Source organism: Petromyzon marinus, chromosome 43 (assembly GCF_048934315.1).
Source record: "Petromyzon marinus isolate PM22_M1 ecotype Great Lakes invasive population chromosome 43, UKy_Petmar_22M1.pri1.0, whole genome shotgun sequence".
NCBI lineage: Eukaryota > Metazoa > Chordata > Hyperoartia > Petromyzontiformes > Petromyzontidae > Petromyzon > Petromyzon marinus.
The window spans coordinates 5,883,444-5,903,151 of record NC_133709.1 but is presented as its reverse complement, the minus strand read 5'-3'; the positions used below and the strand labels follow the sequence as shown (position 1 = coordinate 5,903,151).

At 49.2% G+C, this 19,708-nt stretch overlaps 15 non-coding genes and 1 pseudogene across 15 annotated transcripts; 8 read left to right on the top strand and 8 right to left on the bottom strand.

Moving 5' to 3' along the window:
- Nucleotides 1–1,079: 1,079 nt before the first annotated feature.
- Nucleotides 1,080–1,198, bottom strand: LOC116951726 (5S ribosomal RNA). Its single transcript, XR_004404295.1, has one exon. It is a non-coding gene; the product is annotated as a 5S ribosomal RNA (ribosomal RNA).
- Nucleotides 1,199–1,868: 670 nt separating this feature from the next.
- On the top strand, nucleotides 1,869–1,987 carry LOC116951767 (5S ribosomal RNA). The gene has a single exon (XR_004404336.2). It is a non-coding gene; the product is annotated as a 5S ribosomal RNA (ribosomal RNA).
- Nucleotides 1,988–3,435: 1,448 nt separating this feature from the next.
- On the bottom strand, nucleotides 3,436–3,554 carry LOC116951723 (5S ribosomal RNA). The gene has a single exon (XR_004404293.1). It is a non-coding gene; the product is annotated as a 5S ribosomal RNA (ribosomal RNA).
- A 673-nt stretch (nucleotides 3,555–4,227) lies between these two features.
- Nucleotides 4,228–4,346, top strand: LOC116951766 (5S ribosomal RNA). Its single transcript, XR_004404335.1, has one exon. It is a non-coding gene; the product is annotated as a 5S ribosomal RNA (ribosomal RNA).
- A 1,448-nt stretch (nucleotides 4,347–5,794) lies between these two features.
- On the bottom strand, nucleotides 5,795–5,913 carry LOC116951712 (5S ribosomal RNA). The gene has a single exon (XR_004404285.2). It is a non-coding gene; the product is annotated as a 5S ribosomal RNA (ribosomal RNA).
- Nucleotides 5,914–6,590: 677 nt separating this feature from the next.
- LOC116951765 (5S ribosomal RNA) lies at nucleotides 6,591–6,709 on the top strand. The gene has a single exon (XR_004404334.1). It is a non-coding gene; the product is annotated as a 5S ribosomal RNA (ribosomal RNA).
- A 1,444-nt stretch (nucleotides 6,710–8,153) lies between these two features.
- Nucleotides 8,154–8,272, bottom strand: LOC116951772 (5S ribosomal RNA). Its single transcript, XR_004404341.1, has one exon. It is a non-coding gene; the product is annotated as a 5S ribosomal RNA (ribosomal RNA).
- A 677-nt stretch (nucleotides 8,273–8,949) lies between these two features.
- Nucleotides 8,950–9,068, top strand: LOC116951764 (5S ribosomal RNA). The gene has a single exon (XR_004404333.1). It is a non-coding gene; the product is annotated as a 5S ribosomal RNA (ribosomal RNA).
- Nucleotides 9,069–10,513: 1,445 nt separating this feature from the next.
- On the bottom strand, nucleotides 10,514–10,632 carry LOC116951761 (5S ribosomal RNA). Its single transcript, XR_004404330.2, has one exon. It is a non-coding gene; the product is annotated as a 5S ribosomal RNA (ribosomal RNA).
- A 664-nt stretch (nucleotides 10,633–11,296) lies between these two features.
- LOC116951763 (5S ribosomal RNA) lies at nucleotides 11,297–11,415 on the top strand. The gene has a single exon (XR_004404332.1). It is a non-coding gene; the product is annotated as a 5S ribosomal RNA (ribosomal RNA).
- A 1,448-nt stretch (nucleotides 11,416–12,863) lies between these two features.
- LOC116951771 (5S ribosomal RNA) lies at nucleotides 12,864–12,982 on the bottom strand. Its single transcript, XR_004404340.1, has one exon. It is a non-coding gene; the product is annotated as a 5S ribosomal RNA (ribosomal RNA).
- A 677-nt stretch (nucleotides 12,983–13,659) lies between these two features.
- LOC116951762 (5S ribosomal RNA) lies at nucleotides 13,660–13,778 on the top strand. The gene has a single exon (XR_004404331.1). It is a non-coding gene; the product is annotated as a 5S ribosomal RNA (ribosomal RNA).
- A 1,446-nt stretch (nucleotides 13,779–15,224) lies between these two features.
- LOC116951750 (5S ribosomal RNA) lies at nucleotides 15,225–15,343 on the bottom strand. Its single transcript, XR_004404319.2, has one exon. It is a non-coding gene; the product is annotated as a 5S ribosomal RNA (ribosomal RNA).
- A 677-nt stretch (nucleotides 15,344–16,020) lies between these two features.
- Nucleotides 16,021–16,139, top strand: LOC116951760 (5S ribosomal RNA). The gene has a single exon (XR_004404329.1). It is a non-coding gene; the product is annotated as a 5S ribosomal RNA (ribosomal RNA).
- Nucleotides 16,140–17,583: 1,444 nt separating this feature from the next.
- Nucleotides 17,584–17,692, bottom strand: LOC116951739 (5S ribosomal RNA; annotated as a pseudogene).
- Nucleotides 17,693–18,359: 667 nt separating this feature from the next.
- On the top strand, nucleotides 18,360–18,478 carry LOC116951759 (5S ribosomal RNA). The gene has a single exon (XR_004404328.1). It is a non-coding gene; the product is annotated as a 5S ribosomal RNA (ribosomal RNA).
- Nucleotides 18,479–19,708: the final 1,230 nt, after the last annotated feature.

Genomic DNA, 19,708 nt, shown 5'->3' with positions numbered 1-19,708 from the left:
GTTCTCGTCTCTAGGGGGCACCGCTACCTCGGCCTCAAGCTGACAACAACTTCATTTTACAGTCTTTGTGCTTCCACTGCTGGATGAAAGCCTGACAAAACCACGTCGGATATAGTTTTTTTGTTAACCGTATATCGCCACGCTGGTCAGTGTTGGGGTTTAGGACCTGGCTTGTATTTCTGGCGCACGGATAAAACATTTATTTAGAGCTGCTTGATTTAACTTCAACAGCCCTCTGTCAATTCAATGCTGGATGAGGGCCTCCACATGCCCAGTGGGTTATTGGACTTATTTGACCGCGGGTCCACGCTGGTTCCTGGGGGTTAGTGAGGGCGGGAATCTCTGTACATAGAAGTGGGGTGGAACAAGCGGGTGTTGTGCACTGCCCACTGAAGAGGGGATAGTGGGAAATGAGAGTTGGCGTCTTGCACTTATTTACACCACGGGACCTGATGAGAATGTCTTGTTAAAAACTACGAATATTGATGACCAGTTATTTTTTTATTGGCGTAGGAAGAGTTGAACTGTTAGTTGTGATTGAGTCGCATCCTTTAATCAATCAACAATTATGGTTACTAAATAATACTAATTTATATTAAAAGTAAAATCATTCAATTATCTTGGCACAATGCATTGCAGGAGAATGCTTTCCTGTCAGCACCGGCGATAATGCATTGAGCAGCGCGAAATCCAAGAAAATAAAATAATTTCTTTACACATCCCAGCAGCCAAGCGACCTGGGAGTGAATCGTTTCATTGGCAATAGTTGAACACAGGAAAAAAAAAAAACTCTGGTGCTGGTTTTGATAATCGGTGTCTCATCAACAGAGTGGGTGAACGCTGGTGAACTGCGGAATGTTCATATGCAAGGCCCCCTATGTGAGCTGTGGGTCCTGGTGGAGCACAAAAGTCTACAATGCACGACACGGAATGACCGGGCGCGTCGTCGGTGCAGCTCGAGGCCGAGGTAGCGGTGCCCCCTAGAGGCGAGAACCCGCCAGCCCCGCTGTGCGTGAGCGACACGCGGGGAAGACAGCGCTCCCCCTGCCGACGGAAAGAGGCAAAAGCCGGCAACAAAAAGCCTACAACACCTGGTATTCCCAGGCGGTCTCCCATCCAAGTACTAACCAGGCTCGACCCTGCTTAGCTTCCGAGATCGGACGAGATCGGGCGTATTCAGGGTGATATGGTCGTAGGCGAGAGCTCAGTGAAGATTTAGTACATTCATCTCTAACCTTAACAGCTTTTTGTAATTTTCACAGCGAATAAGCGTTTCCCATGAAACTCGTGATCACCGCCAGCTGCAGATCGCGAGCCCAGAGCTCACTTCTGCCACTGTCAAGACCACAGCCCTTCGGGTGCCGTGGCTCTAAGCGTCACGGTGCAGTGAAGCTGCTGAGCTGAGTTAGAATCCCGGGCACGGCTAACATCATCGGTGGTGTCGAGTGATATCCGAACCAGGTCAGCCTCTCTCCACCCCCACCACTTCACCACCAACCCGCACCGTCGACCAGCGTGGTGAAGTATGCTCAATCAACCCCCAGGATCGTAGAGACACGGCGTGTGGGGGTCTTCATCCATCAGCGGATTAACAAAGTCTGCACGTTGTGGTTTAAATACACAAACACACACACGTACTGTATATAAATATGGTGACAACTTTTACTCTGCGATAGCTGCTCAGAACTGAGATGTTGCTCCAGAGGTAAGACCACTTGGGTTTGCACCGAGACGTCTCGCGTTGAACTCCACTGTGAATGCAAGGATGATTGCAGGCGGTGTCTTCACACAAGAAGTTAAGTCACTTTGTCCAAAGGTTGGTCACAACTACGTTAGAGATAAGTTTACTAAATCTCCTGTTAGCTCTCGCCTACGACCATATTACCCTGAACACGCCCGATCTCGTCCGATCTCGGAAGCTAAGCAGGGTCGAGCCTGGTTAGTACTTGGATGGGAGACCGCCTGGGAATACCAGGTGTTGTAGGCTTTTTGTTATAGACTATTGCGTTTTCGTGTCTCAAGGGGGCGCTAGTTACTCCACGTTTCACACGCACGAAGCCGAACTGGCATTTCAATGTCTATAGGGGGCACTGCCACTCGGGGTCAAACTCTTTATGACTTGGGATTTAGGACTGGAATTTAGCAGGATTTTTGTTTGTTTACAGTTTTATGCGACATTGCATAACCACGATATACATGACAGTGGCGTGTGGGGAGGCCTTCATCCACGGAGGATTGACCAAGAGCTGTTAATAAAAGTTAATATAACACGCTCACCCAGAGTTGGCAGTGCTCCCCACAGACTTCAGTATGCAAGTTCCACTCTGTGCGTGTCGCTCACGCAGAGCGGAGCTCGCGGGTTCTCGTCTCTAGGGGGCACCGCTACCTCGGCCTCAAGCTGACAACAACTTCATTTTACAGCCTTTGTGCTTCCACTGCTGGATGAAAGCCTGACAAAACCACGTCGGATATAGTTTTTTTGTTAACCGTATATCGCCACGCTGGTCAGTGTTGGGGTTTACGAGCTGGCTTGTATTTCTGGCGCACGGATAAAACATTTATTTAGAGCTGCTTGATTTAACTTCAACAGCCCTCTGTCAATTCAATGCTGGATGAGGGCCTCCACATGCCCAGTGGGTAATTGGACTTATTTGACCGCGGGTCCACGCTGGTTCCTGGGGGTTAGTGAGGGCGGGAATCTCTGTACATAGAAGTGGGGTGGAACAAGCGGGTGTTGTGCACTGCCCACTGAAGAGGGGATAGTGGGAAATGAGAGTTGGCGTCTTGCACTTATTTACACCACGGGACCTGATGAGAATGTCTTGTTAAAAACTACGAATATTGATGACCAGTTATTTTTTTATTGGCGTAAGAACAGTTGAACTATTAGTTGCGATTGAGTCGCATCCTTTAATCAATCAACAATTATGGTTACTAAATAATACTAATTTATATTAAAAGTAAAATCATTCAATTATCTTGGCACAATGCATTGCAGGAGAATGCTTTCCTGTCAGCACCGGCAATAATGCATTGAGCAGCGCGGAATCCAAGAAAATAAAATAATTTCTTTACACATCCCAGCAGCCAAGCGACCTGGGAGTGAATCGTTTCATTGGCAATGGTTGAACACAGGAAAAAAAACCTCTGGTGCTGGTTTTGATAATCGGTGTCTCATCAACAGAGTGGGTGAACGCTGGTGAACTGCGGGATGTTCATATGCAAGGCCCCCTCTGTGAGCTGTGGGTCCTGGTGGAGCACAAAAGTCTACAATGCACGACACGGAATGACCGGGCGCGTCGTCGGTGCAGCTCGAGGCCGAGGTAGCAGTGCCCCCTAGAGACGAGAACCCGCCAGCCCCGCTGTGCGTGAGCGACACGCGGGGAAGACAGCGCTCCCCCTGCCGACGGAAAGAGGCAAAAGCCGGCAACAAAGAGCCTACAACACCTGGTATTCCCAGGCGGTCTCCCATCCAAGTACTAACCAGGCTCGACCCTGCTTAGCTTCCGAGATCGGACGAGATCGGGCGTATTCAGGGTGATATGGTCGTAGGCGAGGGGTGAGAGGAAATTTAGTAAACTTATCTCCAACGTCAACTCTTCCCGCTGGTGATATTTCTATAGCGAGTAAATGTTGCCCACAAAATTCGTGTTCACCACCAACTTCCGGTCGCGACCCCAGAGCTCACTTCTAACACTGTCAAGACCACAGCCCTTAGGGTGCCGTGGCTCTAAGCGTCACGGTGCTGTGAAGCTGCTGAGCTGAGTTAGAATCCCGGGCACGGCTAACATCATCGGTGGTGTCGAGTGATATCCGAACCAGGTCAGCCTCTCTCCACCCCCACCACTTCACCACCAACCCGCACCGTCGACCAGCGTGGTGAAGTATGCTCATTCAACCCCCAGGATCGTAGAGACACGGCGTGTGGGGGTCTTCATCCATCAGCGGATTAACAAAGTCTGCACGTTGTGGTTTAAATACACAAACACACACGTACTGTATATAAATATGGTGACAACTTTTACTCTACCATAGCTGCTCAGAACTGAGATGTTGCTCCAGAGCTGAGGCCACTTGGGTTTGCACCGAGACGTCTTGAGTTGAACTCCACTGTGAATGCAAGGATGATTGCAGGCGGTGTCTTCACACAAGAAGTTAAGTCACTTTGTCCAAAGGTTGGTCACAACTACGTTAGAGATTAGTTTACTAAATCTCCTCTCAGCTATCGCCTACGACCATATCACCCTGAACACGCCCGATCTCGTCCGATCTCGGAAGCTAAGCAGGGTCGAGCCTGGTTAGTACTTGGATGGGAGACCGCCTGGGAATACCAGGTGTTGTAGGCTTTTTGTTATAGACTATTGCGTTTTCGTGTCTCAAGGGGGCGCTAGTTACTCCACGTTTCACACGCACGAAGCCGAACTGGCATTTCAATGTCTATAGGGGGCACTGCCACTCGGGGTCAAACTCTTTATGACTTGGGATTTAGGACTGGAATTTAGCAGGATTTTTGTTTGTTTACAGTTTTATGCGACATTGCATAACCACGATATACATGACAGTGGCGTGTGGGGAGGCCTTCATCCACGGAGGATTGACCAAGAGCTGTTAATAAAAGTTAATATAACACGCTCACCCAGAGTTGGCAGTGCTCCCCACAGACTTCAGTATGCAAGTTCCACTCTGTGCGTGTCGCTCACGCAGAGCGGAGCTCGCGGGTTCTCGTCTCTAGGGGGCACCGCTACCTCGGCCTCAAGCTGACAACAACTTCATTTTACAGCCTTTGTGCTTCCACTGCTGGATGAAAGCCTGACAAAACCACGTCGGATATAGTTTTTTTGTTAACCGTATATCGCCACGCTGGTCAGTGTTGGGGTTTACGAGCTGGCTTGTATTTCTGGCGCACGGATAAAACATTTATTTAGAGCTGCTTGATTTAACTTCAACAGCCCTCTGTCAATTCAATGCTGGATGAGGGCCTCCACATGCCCAGTGGGTAATTGGACTTATTTGACCGCGGGTCCACGCTGGTTCCTGGGGGTTAGTGAGGGCGGGAATCTCTGTACATAGAAGTGGGGTGGAACAAGCGGGTGTTGTGCACTGCCCACTGAAGAGGGGATAGTGGGAAATGAGAGTTGGCGTCTTGCACTTATTTACACCACGGGACCTGATGAGAATGTCTTGTTAAAAACTACGAATATTGATGACCAGTTATTTTTTTATTGGCGTAAGAAGAGTTGAACTGTTAGTTGCGATTGAGTCGCATCCTTTAATCAATCAACAATTATGGTTACTAAATAATACTAATTTATATTAAAAGTAAAATCATTCAATTATCTTGGCACAATGCATTGCAGGAGAATGCTTTCCTGTCAGCACCGGCAATAATGCATTGAGCAGCGCGGAATCCAAGAAAATAAAATAATTTCTTTACACATCCCAGCAGCCAAGCGACCTGGGAGTGAATCGTTTCATTGGCAATGGTTGAACACAGGAAAAAAAAGCTCTGGTGCTGGTTTTGATAATCGGTGTCTCATCACCAGAGTGGGTGAACGCTGGTGAACTGCGGGATGTTCATATGCAAGGCCCCCTCTGTGAGCTGTGGGTCCTGGTGGAGCACAAAAGTCTACAATGCACGACACGGAATGACCGGGCGCGTCGTCGGTGCAGCTCGAGGCCGAGGTAGCGGTGCCCCCTAGAGACGAGAACCCGCCAGCCCCGCTGTGCGTGAGCGACACGCGGGGAAGACAGCGCTCCCCCTGCCGACGGAAAGAGGCAAAAGCCGGCAACAAAAAGCCTACAACACCTGGTATTCCCAGGCGGTCTCCCATCCAAGTACTTACCAGGCTCGACCCTGCTGAGCTTCCGAGATCGGACGAGATCGGGCGTATTCAGGGTGATATGGTCGTAGGCGAGGGGTGAGAGGAAATTTAGTAAACTTATCTCCAACGTCAACTCTTCCCGCTGGTGATTTTTCTATAGCGAGTAAATGTTGCCCACAAAATTCGTGTTCACCACCAACTTCCGGTCGCGACCCCAGAGCTCACTTCTAACACTGTCAAGACCACAGCCCTTAGGGTGCCGTGGCTCTAAGCGTCACGGTGCTGTGAAGCTGCTGAGCTGAGTTAGAATCCCGGGCACGGCTAACATCATCGGTGGTGTCGAGTGATATCCGAACCAGGTCAGCCTCTCTCCACCCCCACCACTTCACCACCAACCCGCACCGTCGACCAGCGTGGTGAAGTATGCTCAATCAACCCCCAGGATCGTAGAGACACGGCGTGTGGGGGTCTTCATCCATCAGCGGATTAACAAAGTCTGCACGTTGTGGTTTAAATACACAAACACACACACACGTACTGTATATAAATATGGTGACAACTTTTACTCTACCATAGCTGCTCAGAACTGAGATGTTGCTCCAGAGCTGAGGCCACTTGGGTTTGCACCGAGACGTCTTGAGTTGAACTCCACTGTGAATGCAAGGATGATTGCAGGCGGTGTCTTCACACAAGAAGTTAAGTCACTTTGTCCAAAGGTTGGTCACAACTACGTTAGAGATTAGTTTACTAAATCTCCTCTCAGCTATCGCCTACGACCATATCACCCTGAACACGCCCGATCTCGTCCGATCTCGGAAGCTAAGCAGGGTCGAGCCTGGTTAGTACTTGGATGGGAGACCGCCTGGGAATACCAGGTGTTGTAGGCTTTTTGTTATAGACTATTGCGTTTTCGTGTCTCAAGGGGGCGCTAGTTACTCCACGTTTCACACGCACGAAGCCGAACTGGCATTTCAATGTGTATAGGGGGCACTGCCACTAGGGGTCAAACTCTTGATGACTTGGGATTTAGAACTGGAATTTAGCAGCATTTTTGTTTGTTTACAGTTTTATGCGACATTGCATAACCACGATATACATGACAGTGGCGTGTGGGGAGGCCTTCATCCGGCAGTGGATTGATCAAGAGCCGTCAAAAAAAAATATAACACGCTCACCCAGAGTTGGCAGTGCCCCCCACAGACTTCAGTATGCAAGTTCCACTCTGTGCGTGTCGCTCACGCAGAGCGGAGCTCGCGGGTTCTCGTCTCTAGGGGGCACCGCTACCTCGGCCTCAAGCTGACAACAACTTCATTTTACAGCCTTTGTGCTTCCACTGCTGGATGAAAGCCTGACAAAACCACGTCGGATATAGTTTCTGTTAACCGTATATCGCCACGCTGGTCAGTGTTGGGGTTTACGAGCTGGCTTTTATTTCTGGAGCACGGATAAAACATTTATTTAGAGCTGCTTGATTTAACTTCAACAGCCCTCTGTCAATTCAATGCTGGATGAGGGCCTCCACATGCCCAGTGGGTAATTGGACTTATTTGACCGCGGGTCCACGCTGGTTCCTGGGGGTTAGTGAGGGCGGGAATCTCTGTACATAGAAGTGGGGTGGAACAAGCGGGTGTTGTGCACTGCCCACTGAAGAGGGGATAGTGGGAAATGAGAGTTAGCGTCGTGCACTTATTTACACCACGGGACCTGATGAGAATGTCTTGTTAAAAACTACGAATATTGATGACCAGTTATTTTTTTATTGGCGTAAGAAGAGTTGAACTGTTAGTTGCGATTGAGTCGCATCCTTTAATCAATCAACAATTATGGTTACTAAATAATACTAATTTATATTAAAAGTAAAATCATTCAATTATCTTGGCACAATGCATTGCAGGAGAATGCTTTCCTGTCAGCACCGGCAATAATGCATTGAGCAGCGCGGAATCCAAGAAAATAAAATAATTTCTTTACACATCCCAGCAGCCAAGCGACCTGGGAGTGAATCGTTTCATTGGCAATGGTTGAACACAGGAAAAAAAAGCTCTGGTGCTGGTTTTGATAATCGGTGTCTCATCACCAGAGTGGGTGAACGCTGGTGAACTGCGGGATGTTCATATGCAAGGCCCCCTCTGTGAGCTGTGGGTCCTGGTGGAGCACAAAAGTCTACAATGCACGACACGGAATGACCGGGCGCGTCGTCGGTGCAGCTCGAGGCCGAGGTAGCGGTGCCCCCTAGAGGCGAGAACCCGCCAGCCCCGCTGTGCGTGAGCGACACGCGGGGAAGACAGCGCTCCCCCTGCCGACGGAAAGAGGCAAAAGCCGGCAACAAAAAGCCTACAACACCTGGTATTCCCAGGCGGTCTCCCATCCAAGTACTAACCAGGCTCGACCCTGCTTAGCTTCCGAGATCGGACGAGATCGGGCGTATTCAGGGTGATATGGTCGTAGGCGAGGGGTGAGAGGAAATTTAGTAAACTTATCTCCAACGTCAACTCTTCCCGCTGGTGATTTTTCTATAGCGAGTAAATGTTGCCCACAAAATTCGTGTTCACCACCAACTTCCGGTCGCGACCCCAGAGCTCACTTCTAACACTGTCAAGACCACAGCCCTTAGGGTGCCGTGGCTCTAAGCGTCACGGTGCTGTGAAGCTGCTGAGCTGAGTTAGAATCCCGGGCACGGCTAACATCATCGGTGGTGTCGAGTGATATCCGAACCAGGTCAGCCTCTCTCCACCCCCACCACTTCACCACCAACCCGCACCGTCGACCAGCGTGGTGAAGTATGCTCAATCAACCCCCAGGATCGTAGAGACACGGCGTGTGGGGGTCTTCATCCATCAGCGGATTAACAAAGTCTGCACGTTGTGGTTTAAATACACAAACACACACACACGTACTGTATATAAATATGGTGACAACTTTTACTCTACCATAGCTGCTCAGAACTGAGATGTTGCTCCAGAGCTGAGGCCACTTGGGTTTGCACCGAGACGTCTTGAGTTGAACTCCACTGTGAATGCAAGGATGATTGCAGGCGGTGTCTTCACACAAGAAGTTAAGTCACTTTGTCCAAAGGTTGGTCACAACTACGTTAGAGATAAGTTTACTAAATCTCCTCTCAGCTATCGCCTACGACCATATCACCCTGAACACGCCCGATCTCGTCCGATCTCGGAAGCTAAGCAGGGTCGAGCCTGGTTAGTACTTGGATGGGAGACCGCCTGGGAATACCAGGTGTTGTAGGCTTTTTGTTATAGACTATTGCGTTTTCGTGTCTCAAGGGGGCGCTAGTTACTCCACGTTTCACACGCACGAAGCCGAACTGGCATTTCAATGTGTATAGGGGGCACTGCCACTAGGGGTCAAACTCTTGATGACTTGGGATTTAGAACTGGAATTTAGCAGCATTTTTGTTTGTTTACAGTTTTATGCGACATTGCATAACCACGATATACATGACAGTGGCGTGTGGGGAGGCCTTCATCCGGCAGTGGATTGATCAAGAGCCGTCAAAAAAAAATATAACACGCTCACCCAGAGTTGGCAGTGCCCCCCACAGACTTCAGTATGCAAGTTCCACTCTGTGCGTGTCGCTCACGCAGAGCGGAGCTCGCGGGTTCTCGTCTCTAGGGGGCACCGCTACCTCGGCCTCAAGCTGACAACAACTTCATTTTACAGCCTTTGTGCTTCCACTGCTGGATGAAAGCCTGACAAAACCACGTCGGATATAGTTTCTGTTAACCGTATATCGCCACGCTGGTCAGTGTTGGGGTTTACGAGCTGGCTTTTATTTCTGGAGCACGGATAAAACATTTATTTAGAGCTGCTTGATTTAACTTCAACAGCCCTCTGTCAATTCAATGCTGGATGAGGGCCTCCACATGCCCAGTGGGTAATTGGACTTATTTGACCGCGGGTCCACGCTGGTTCCTGGGGGTTAGTGAGGGCGGGAATCTCTGTACATAGAAGTGGGGTGGAACAAGCGGGTGTTGTGCACTGCCCACTGAAGAGGGGATAGTGGGAAATGAGAGTTAGCGTCGTGCACTTATTTACACCACGGGACCTGATGAGAATGTCTTGTTAAAAACTACGAATATTGATGACCAGTTATTTTTTTTATTGGCGTAAGAAGAGTTGAACTGTTAGTTGCGATTGAGTCGCATCCTTTAATCAATCAACAATTATGGTTACTAAATAATACTAATTTATATTAAAAGTAAAATCATTCAATTATCTTGGCACAATGCATTGCAGGAGAATGCTTTCCTGTCAGCACCGGCAATAATGCATTGAGCAGCGCGGAATCCAAGAAAATAAAATAATTTCTTTACACATCCCAGCAGCCAAGCGACCTGGGAGTGAATCGTTTCATTGGCAATGGTTGAACACAGGAAAAAAAAGCTCTGGTGCTGGTTTTGATAATCGGTGTCTCATCACCAGAGTGGGTGAACGCTGGTGAACTGCGGGATGTTCATATGCAAGGCCCCCTCTGTGAGCTGTGGGTCCTGGTGGAGCACAAAAGTCTACAATGCACGACACGGAATGACCGGGCGCGTCGTCGGTGCAGCTCGAGGCCGAGGTAGCGGTGCCCCCTAGAGGCGAGAACCCGCCAGCCCCGCTGTGCGTGAGCGACACGCGGGGAAGACAGCGCTCCCCCTGCCGACGGAAAGAGGCAAAAGCCGGCAACAAAAAGCCTACAACACCTGGTATTCCCAGGCGGTCTCCCATCCAAGTACTAACCAGGCTCGACCCTGCTTAGCTTCCGAGATTGGACGAGATCGGGCGTATTCAGGGTGATATGGTCGTAGGCGAGAGCTCAGTGAAGATTTAGTACATTCACCTCTAACCTTAACAGCTTTTTGTAATTTTCACAGCGAATAAGCGTTTCCCATGAAACTCGTGATCACCGCCAGCTGCAGATCGCGAGCCCAGAGCTCACTTCTGCCACTGTCAAGACCACAGCCCTTCGGGTGCCGTGGCTCTAAGCGTCACGGTGCAGTGAAGCTGCTGAGCTGAGTTAGAATCCCGGGCACGGCTAACATCATCGGTGGTGTCGAGTGATATCCGAACCAGGTCAGCCTCTCTCCACCACTTCACCACCAACCCGCACCGTCGACCAGCGTGGTGAAGTATGCTCAATCAACCCCCAGGATCGTAGAGACACGGCGTGTGGGGGTCTTCATCTATCAGCGGATTAACAAAGTCTGCACGTTGTGGTTTAAATACACAAACACACACACGTACTCTATATAAATATGGTGACAACTTTTACTCTGCGATAGCTGCTCAGGACTGAGATGTTGCTCCAGAGGTAAGACCACTTGGGTTTGCACCGAGACGTCTCGAATTGAACTCCACTGTGAATGCAAGGATGATTGCAGGCGGTGTCTTCACACAAAAAGTTAAGTCACTTTGTCCAAAGGGTGGTCACAACTACGTTAGAGATTAGTTTACTAAATCTCCTGTTAGCTTTCGCCTACGACCATATCACCCTGAACACGCCCGATCTCGTCCGATCTCGGAAGCTAAGCAGGGTCGAGCCTGGTTAGTACTTGGATGGGAGACCGCCTGGGAATACCAGGTGTTGTAGGCTTTTGTTATAGACTATTGCGTTTTCGTGTCTCAAGGGGGCGCTAGTTACTCCACGTTTCACACGCATGAAGCCGAACTGGCATTTCAATGTCGATAGGGGGCACTGCCACTAGGGGTAAAACTCTTGATGACTTGGGATTTAGAACTGGAATTTAGCAGCATTTTTGTTTGTTTACAGTTTTATGCGACATTGCATAACCACGATATACATGACAGTGGCTTGTGGGGAGGCCTTCATCCGGCAGTGGATTGACCAAGAGCTGTTAAAAAAAGTTAATATAACACGCTCACCCAGAGTTGGCAGTGCTCCCCACAGACTTCAGTATGCAAGTTCCACTCTGTGCGTGTCGCTCACGCAGAGCGGAGCTCGCGGGTTCTCGTCTCTAGGGGGCACCGCTACCTCGGCCTCAAGCTGACAACAACTTCATTTTACAGCCTTTGTGCTTCCACTGCTGGATGAAAGCCTGACAAAACCACGTCGGATATAGTTTTTTTGTTAACCGTATATCGCCACGCTGGTCAGTGTTGGGGTTTACGAGCTGGCTTGTATTTCTGGCGCACGGATAAAACATTTATTTAGAGCTGCTTGATTTAACTTCAACAGCCCTCTGTCAATTCAATGCTGGATGAGGGCCTCCACATGCCCAGTGGGTAATTGGACTTATTTGACCGCGGTTCCACGCTGGTTCCTGGGGGTTAGTGAGGGCGGGAATCTCTGTACATAGAAGTGGGGTGGAACAAGCGGGTGTTGTGCACTGCCCACTGAAGAGGGGATAGTGGGAAACGAGAGTTGGCGTCTTGCACTTATTTATACCACGGGACCTGATAAGAATATCTTATTTAAAAAAACGAATATTGATGACCCGTTCTTTTTTTATTGGCGTAAGAAGAGTTGAACTGTTAGTTGCGATTGAGTCGCATCCTTTAATCAATCAACAATTATGGTTACTAAATAATACTAATTTATATTAAAAGTAAAATCATTCAATTATCTTGGCACAATGCATTGCAGGAGAATGCTTTCCTGTCAGCACCGGCAATAATGCATTGAGCTGCGCGGAATCCAAGAAAATAAAATAATTTCTTTACACATCCCAGCAGCCAAGCGACCTGGGAGTGAATCGTTTCATTGGCAATGGTTGAACACAGGAAAAAAAAACTCTGGTGCTGGTTTTGATAATCGGTGTCTCATCACCAGAGTGGGTGAACGCTGGTGAACTGCGGGATGTTCATATGCAAGGCCCCCTCTGTGAGCTGTGGGTCCTGGTGGAGCACAAAAGTCTACAATGCACGACACGGAATGACCGGGCGCGTCGTCGGTGCAGCTCGAGGCCGAGGTAGCGGTGCCCCCTAGAGACGAGAACCCGCCAGCCCCGCTGTGCGTGAGCGACACGCGGGGAAGACAGCGCTCCCCCTGCCGACGGAAAGAGGCAAAAGCCGGCAACAAAAAGCCTACAACACCTGGTATTCCCAGGCGGTCTCCCATCCAAGTACTAACCAGGCTCGACCCTGCTTAGCTTCCGAGATCGGACGAGATCGGGCGTGTTCAGGGTGATATGGTCGTAGACGAGAGCTGAGGGAAAATTTAGTAAACTTATCTCCAACGTCAACTCTTCCCACTGATGACATTTTTATAGCGAGTAAATGTTACCCACAAAATTCGTGTTCACCACCAACTTCAGGTCGCGACCCCAGAGCTCACTTCTAACACTGTCAAGACCACAGCCCTTAGGGTGCCGTGGCTCTAAGCGTCACGGTGCAGTGAAGCTGCTGAGCTGAGTTAGAATCCCGGGCACGGCTAACATCATCGGTGGTGTCGAGTGATATCCGAACCAGGTCAGCCTCTCTCCACCCCCACCACTTCACCACCAACCCGCACCGTCGACCAGCGTGGTGAAGTATGCTCAATCAACCCCCAGGATCGTAGAGACACGGCGTGTGGGGGTCTTCATCCATCAGCGGATTAACAAAGTCTGCACGTTGTGGTTTAAATACACAAACACACACACACGTACTGTATATAAATATGGTGACAACTTTTACTCTGCCATAGCTGCTCAGAACTGAGATGTTGCTCCAGAGCTGAGGCCACTTGGGTTTGCACCGAGACGTCTTGAGTTGAACTCCACTGTGAATGCAAGGATGATTGCAGGCGGTGTCTTCACACAAGAAGTTAAGTCACTTTGTCCAAAGGTTGGTCACAACTACGTTAGAGATTAGTTTACTAAATCTCCTCTCAGCTATCGCCTACGACCATATCACCCTGAACACGCCCGATCTCGTCCGATCTCGGAAGCTAAGCAGGGTCGAGCCTGGTTAGTACTTGGATGGGAGACCGCCTGGGAATACCAGGTGTTGTAGGCTTTTTGTAGGCTATTGCGTTTTCGTGTCTCAAGGGGGCGCTAGTTGCTCCACGTTTCACACGCATGAAGCCGAACTGGCATTTCAATGTCGATAGGGGGCACTGCCACTAGGGGTAAAACTCTTGATGACTTGGGATTTAGAACTGGAATTTAGCAGGATTTTTGTTTGTTTACAGTTTTATGCGACATTGCATAACCACGATATACATGACAGTGGCTTGTGGGGAGGCCTTCATCCGGCAGTGGATTGACCAAGAGCTGTTAAAAAAAGTTAATATAACACGCTCACCCAGAGTTGGCAGTGCTCCCCACAGACTTCAGTATGCAAGTTCCACTCTGTGCGTGTCGCTCACGCAGAGCGGAGCTCGCGGGTTCTCGTCTCTAGGGGGCACCGCTACCTCGGCCTCAAGCTGACAACAACTTCATTTTACAGCCTTTGTGCTTCCACTGCTGGATGAAAGCCTGACAAAACCACGTCGGATATAGTTTCTGTTAACCGTATATCGCCACGCTGGTCAGTGTTGGGGTTTACGAGCTGGCTTGTATTTCTGGCGCACGGATAAAACATTTATTTAGAGCTGCTTGATTTAACTTCAACAGCCCTCTGTCAATTAAATGCTGGATGAGGGCCTCCACATGCCCAGTGGGTAATTGGACTTATTTGACCGCGGGTCCACGCTGGTTCCTGGGGGTTAGTGAGGGCGGGAATCTCTGTACATAGAAGTGGGGTGGAACACGCGGGTGTTGTGCACTGCCCACTGAAGAGGGGATAGTGGGAAATGAGAGTTGGCGTCTTGCACTTATTTATACCACGGGACCTGATAAGAATATCTTATAAAAAAATACGAATATTGATGACCCGTTATTTTTTTATTGGCGTAAGAAGAGTTGAACTGTTAGTTGCGATTGAGTCGCATCCTTTAATCAATCAACAATTATGGTTACTAAATAATACTAATTTATATTAAAAGTAAAATCATTCAATTATCTTGGCACAATGCATTGCAGGAGAATGCTTTCCTGTCAGCACCGGCAATAATGCATTGAGCAGCGCGGAATCCAAGAAAATAAAATAATTTCTTTACACATCCCAGCAGCCAAGCGACCTGAGAGTGAATCGTTTCATTGGCAATAGTTGAACACAGGGAAAAAAAAAACTCTGGTGCTGGTTTTGATAATCGGTGTCTCATCACCAGAGTGGGTGAACGCTGGTGAACTGCGGGATCTTCATATGCAAGGCCCCCTCTGTGAGCTGTGGGTCCTGGTGGAGCACAAAAGTCTACAATGCACGACACGGAATGACCGGGCGCGTCGTCGGTGCAGCTCGAGGCCGAGGTAGCGGTGCCCCCTAGAGACGAGAACCCGCCAGCCCCGCTGTGCGTGAGCGACACGCGGGGAAGACAGCGCTCCCCCTGCCGACGGAAAGAGGCAAAAGCCGTCAACAAAAAGCCTACAACACCTGGTATTCCCAGGCGGTCTCCCATCCAAGTACTAACCAGGCTCGACCCTGCTTAGCTTCCGAGATCGGACGAGATCGGGCGTGTTCAGGGTGATATGGTCGTAGACGAGAGTTGAGAGGAAATTTAGTAAACTTATCTCCAACGTCAACTCTTCCCACTGATGACATTTTCATAGCGAGTAAATGTTACCCACAAAATTCGTGTTCACCACCAACTTCAGGTCGCGACCCCAGAGCTCACTTCTAACACTGTCAAGACCACAGCCCTTAGGGTGCCGTGGCTCTAAGCGTCACGGTGCAGTGAAGCTGCTGAGCTGAGTTAGAATCCCGGGCACGGCTAACATCATCGGTGGTGTCGAGTGATATCCGAACCAGGTCAGCCTCTCTCCACCCCCACCACTTCACCACCAACCCGCACCGTCGACCAGCGTGGTGAAGTATGCTCAATCAACCCCCAGGATCGTAGAGACACGGCGTGTGGGGGTCTTCATCCATCAGCGGATTAACAAAGTCTGCACGTTGTGGTTTAAATACACAAACACACACACACGTACTGTATATAAATATGGTGACAACTTTTACTCTACCATAGCTGCTCAGAACTGAGATGTTGCTCCAGAGCTGAGGCCACTTGGGTTTGCACCGAGACGTCTTGAGTTGAACTCCACTGTGAATGCAAGGATGATTGCAGGCGGTGTCTTCACACAAGAAGTTAAGTCACTTTGTCCAAAGGTTGGTCACAACTACGTTAGAGATTAGTTTACTAAATCTCCTCTCAGCTATCGCCTACGACCATATCACCCTGAACACGCCCGATCTCGTCCGATCTCGGAAGCTAAGCAGGGTCGAGCCTGGTTAGTACTTGGATGGGAGACCGCCTGGGAATACCAGGTGTTGTAGGCTTTTTGTTATAGACTATTGCGTTTTCGTGTCTCAAGGGGGCGCTAGTTACTCCACGTTTCACACGCACGAAGCCGAACTGGCATTTCAATGTGTATAGGGGGCACTGCCACTAGGGGTCAAACTCTTGATGACTTGGGATTTAGAACTGGAATTTAGCAGCATTTTTGTTTGTTTACAGTTTTATGCGACATTGCATAACCACGATATACATGACAGTGGCGTGTGGGGAGGCCTTCATCCGGCAGTGGATTGATCAAGAGCCGTCAAAAAAAAATATAACACGCTCACCCAGAGTTGGCAGTGCCCCCCACAGACTTCAGTATGCAAGTTCCACTCTGTGCGTGTCGCTCACGCAGAGCGGAGCTCGCGGGTTCTCGTCTCTAGGGGGCACCGCTACCTCGGCCTCAAGCTGACAACAACTTCATTTTACAGCCTTTGTGCTTCCACTGCTGGATGAAAGCCTGACAAAACCACGTCGGATATAGTTTCTGTTAACCGTATATCGCCACGCTGGTCAGTGTTGGGGTTTACGAGCTGGCTTTTATTTCTGGAGCACGGATAAAACATTTATTTAGAGCTGCTTGATTTAACTTCAACAGCCCTCTGTCAATTCAATGCTGGATGAGGGCCTCCACATGCCCAGTGGGTAATTGGACTTATTTGACCGCGGGTCCACGCTGGTTCCTGGGGGTTAGTGAGGGCGGGAATCTCTGTACATAGAAGTGGGGTGGAACAAGCGGGTGTTGTGCACTGCCCACTGAAGAGGGGATAGTGGGAAATGAGAGTTGGCGTCTTGCACTTATTTACACCACGGGACCTGATGAGAATGTCTTGTTAAAAACTACGAATATTGATGACCAGTTATTTTTTTATTGGCGTAAGAACAGTTGAACTATTAGTTGCGATTGAGTCGCATCCTTTAATCAATCAACAATTATGGTTACTAAATAATACTAATTTATATTAAAAGTAAAATAATTCAATTATCTTGGCACAATGCATTGCAGGAGAATGCTTTCCTGTCAGCACCGGCGATAATGCATTGAGCAGCGCGGAATCCAATAAAATAAAATAATTTCTTTACACATCCCAGCAGCCAAGCGACCTGGGAGTGAATCGTTTCATTGGCAATGGTTGAACACAGGAAAAAAAAACTCTGGTGCTGGTTTTGATAATCGGTGTCTCATCAACAGAGTGGGTGAACGCTGGTGAACTGCGGGATGTTCATATGCAAGGCCCCCTCTGTGAGCTGTGGGTCCTGGTGGAGCACAAAAGTCTACAATGCACGACACGGAATGACCGGGCGCGTCGTCGGTGCAGCTCGAGGCCGAGGTAGCGGTGCCCCCTAGAGACGAGAACCCGTCAGCCCCGCTGTGCGTGAGCGACACGCGGGAAAGACAGCGCTCCTCCTGCCGACGGAAAGAGGCAAAAGCCGGCAACAAAAAGCCTACAACACCTGGTATGCCCAGGCGGTCTCCCATCCAAGTACTAACCAGGCTCGACCCTGCTTAGCTTCCGAGATCGGGCGTATTCAGGGTGATATGGTCGTAGGCGAGAGCTGAGGGGAGATTTACTAAACTTATCTCCAACGTCAACTCTTCCCGCTGATATTTTTACGGCGAGTAAATGTTACCCACAAAATTCGTGTTCACCACCAACTTCAGGTCGCGACCCCAGAGCTCACTTCTGCCACTGTCAAGACCACAGCCCTTCGGGTGCCGTGGCTCTAAGCGTCACGGTGCAGTGAAGCTGCTGAGCTGAGTTAGAATCCCGGGCACGGCTAACATCATCGGTGGTATCGAGTGATATCCGAACCAGGTCAGCCTCTCTACACCCCCACCACTTCACCACCAACCCGCACCGTCCGACCAGCGTGGTGAAGTATGCTCAATCAACCCCCAGGATCGTAGAGACACGGCGTGTGGGGGTCTTCATCTATCAGCGGATTAACAAAGTCTGCACGTTGTGGTTTAAATACACACACACGTACTCTATATAAATATGGGGACAACTTTTACTCTGCGATAGCTGCTCAGAACTGAGATGTTGCTCCAGAGCTGAGGCCACTTGGGTTTGCACCGAGACGTCTTGAGTTGAACTCCACTGTGAATGCAAGGATGATTGCAGGCGGTGTCTTCACACAAGAAGTTAAGTCACTTTGTCCAAAGGTTGGTCACAACTACGTTAGAGATTAGTTTACTAAATCTCCTCTCAGCTATCGCCTACGACCATATCACCCTGAACACGCCCGATCTCGTCCGATCTCGGAAGCTAAGCAGGGTCGAGCCTGGTTAGTACTTGGATGGGAGACCGCCTGGGAATACCAGGTGTTGTAGGCTTTTTGTTATAGACTATTGCGTTTTCGTGTCTCAAGGGGGCGCTAGTTACTCCACGTTTCACACGCACGAAGCCGAACTGGCATTTCAATGTGTATAGGGGGCACTGCCACTAGGGGTCAAACTCTTGATGACTTGGGATTTAGAACTGGAATTTAGCAGCATTTTTGTTTGTTTACAGTTTTATGCGACATTGCATAACCACGATATACATGACAGTGGCGTGTGGGGAGGCCTTCATCCGGCAGTGGATTGATCAAGAGCCGTCAAAAAAAAATATAACACGCTCACCCAGAGTTGGCAGTGCCCCCCACAGACTTCAGTATGCAAGTTCCACTCTGTGCGTGTCGCTCACGCAGAGCGGAGCTCGCGGGTTCTCGTCTCTAGGGGGCACCGCTACCTCGGCCTCAAGCTGACAACAACTTCATTTTACAGCCTTTGTGCTTCCACTGCTGGATGAAAGCCTGACAAAACCACGTCGGATATAGTTTCTGTTAACCGTATATCGCCACGCTGGTCAGTGTTGGGGTTTACGAGCTGGCTTTTATTTCTGGAGCACGGATAAAACATTTATTTAGAGCTGCTTGATTTAACTTCAACAGCCCTCTGTCAATTCAATGCTGGATGAGGGCCTCCACATGCCCAGTGGGTAATTGGACTTATTTGACCGCGGGTCCACGCTGGTTCCTGGGGGTTAGTGAGGGCGGGAATCTCTGTACATAGAAGTGGGGTGGAACAAGCGGGTGTTGTGCACTGCCCACTGAAGAGGGGATAGTGGGAAATGAGAGTTAGCGTCGTGCACTTATTTACACCACGGGACCTGATGAGAATGTCTTGTTAAAAACTACGAATATTGATGACCAGTTATTTTTTTTATTGGCGTAAGAAGAGTTGAACTGTTAGTTGCGATTGAGTCGCATCCTTTAATCAATCAACAATTATGGTTACTAAATAATACTAATTTATATTAAAAGTAAAATCATTCAATTATCTTGGCACAATGCATTGCAGGAGAATGCTTTCCTGTCAGCACCGGCAATAATGCATTGAGCAGCGCGGAATCCAAGAAAATAAAATAATTTCTTTACACATCCCAGCAGCCAAGCGACCTGGGAGTGAATCGTTTCATTGGCAATGGTTGAACACAGGAAAAAAAAGCTCTGGTGCTGGTTTTGATAATCGGTGTCTCATCACCAGAGTGGGTGAACGCTGGTGAACTGCGGGATGTTCATA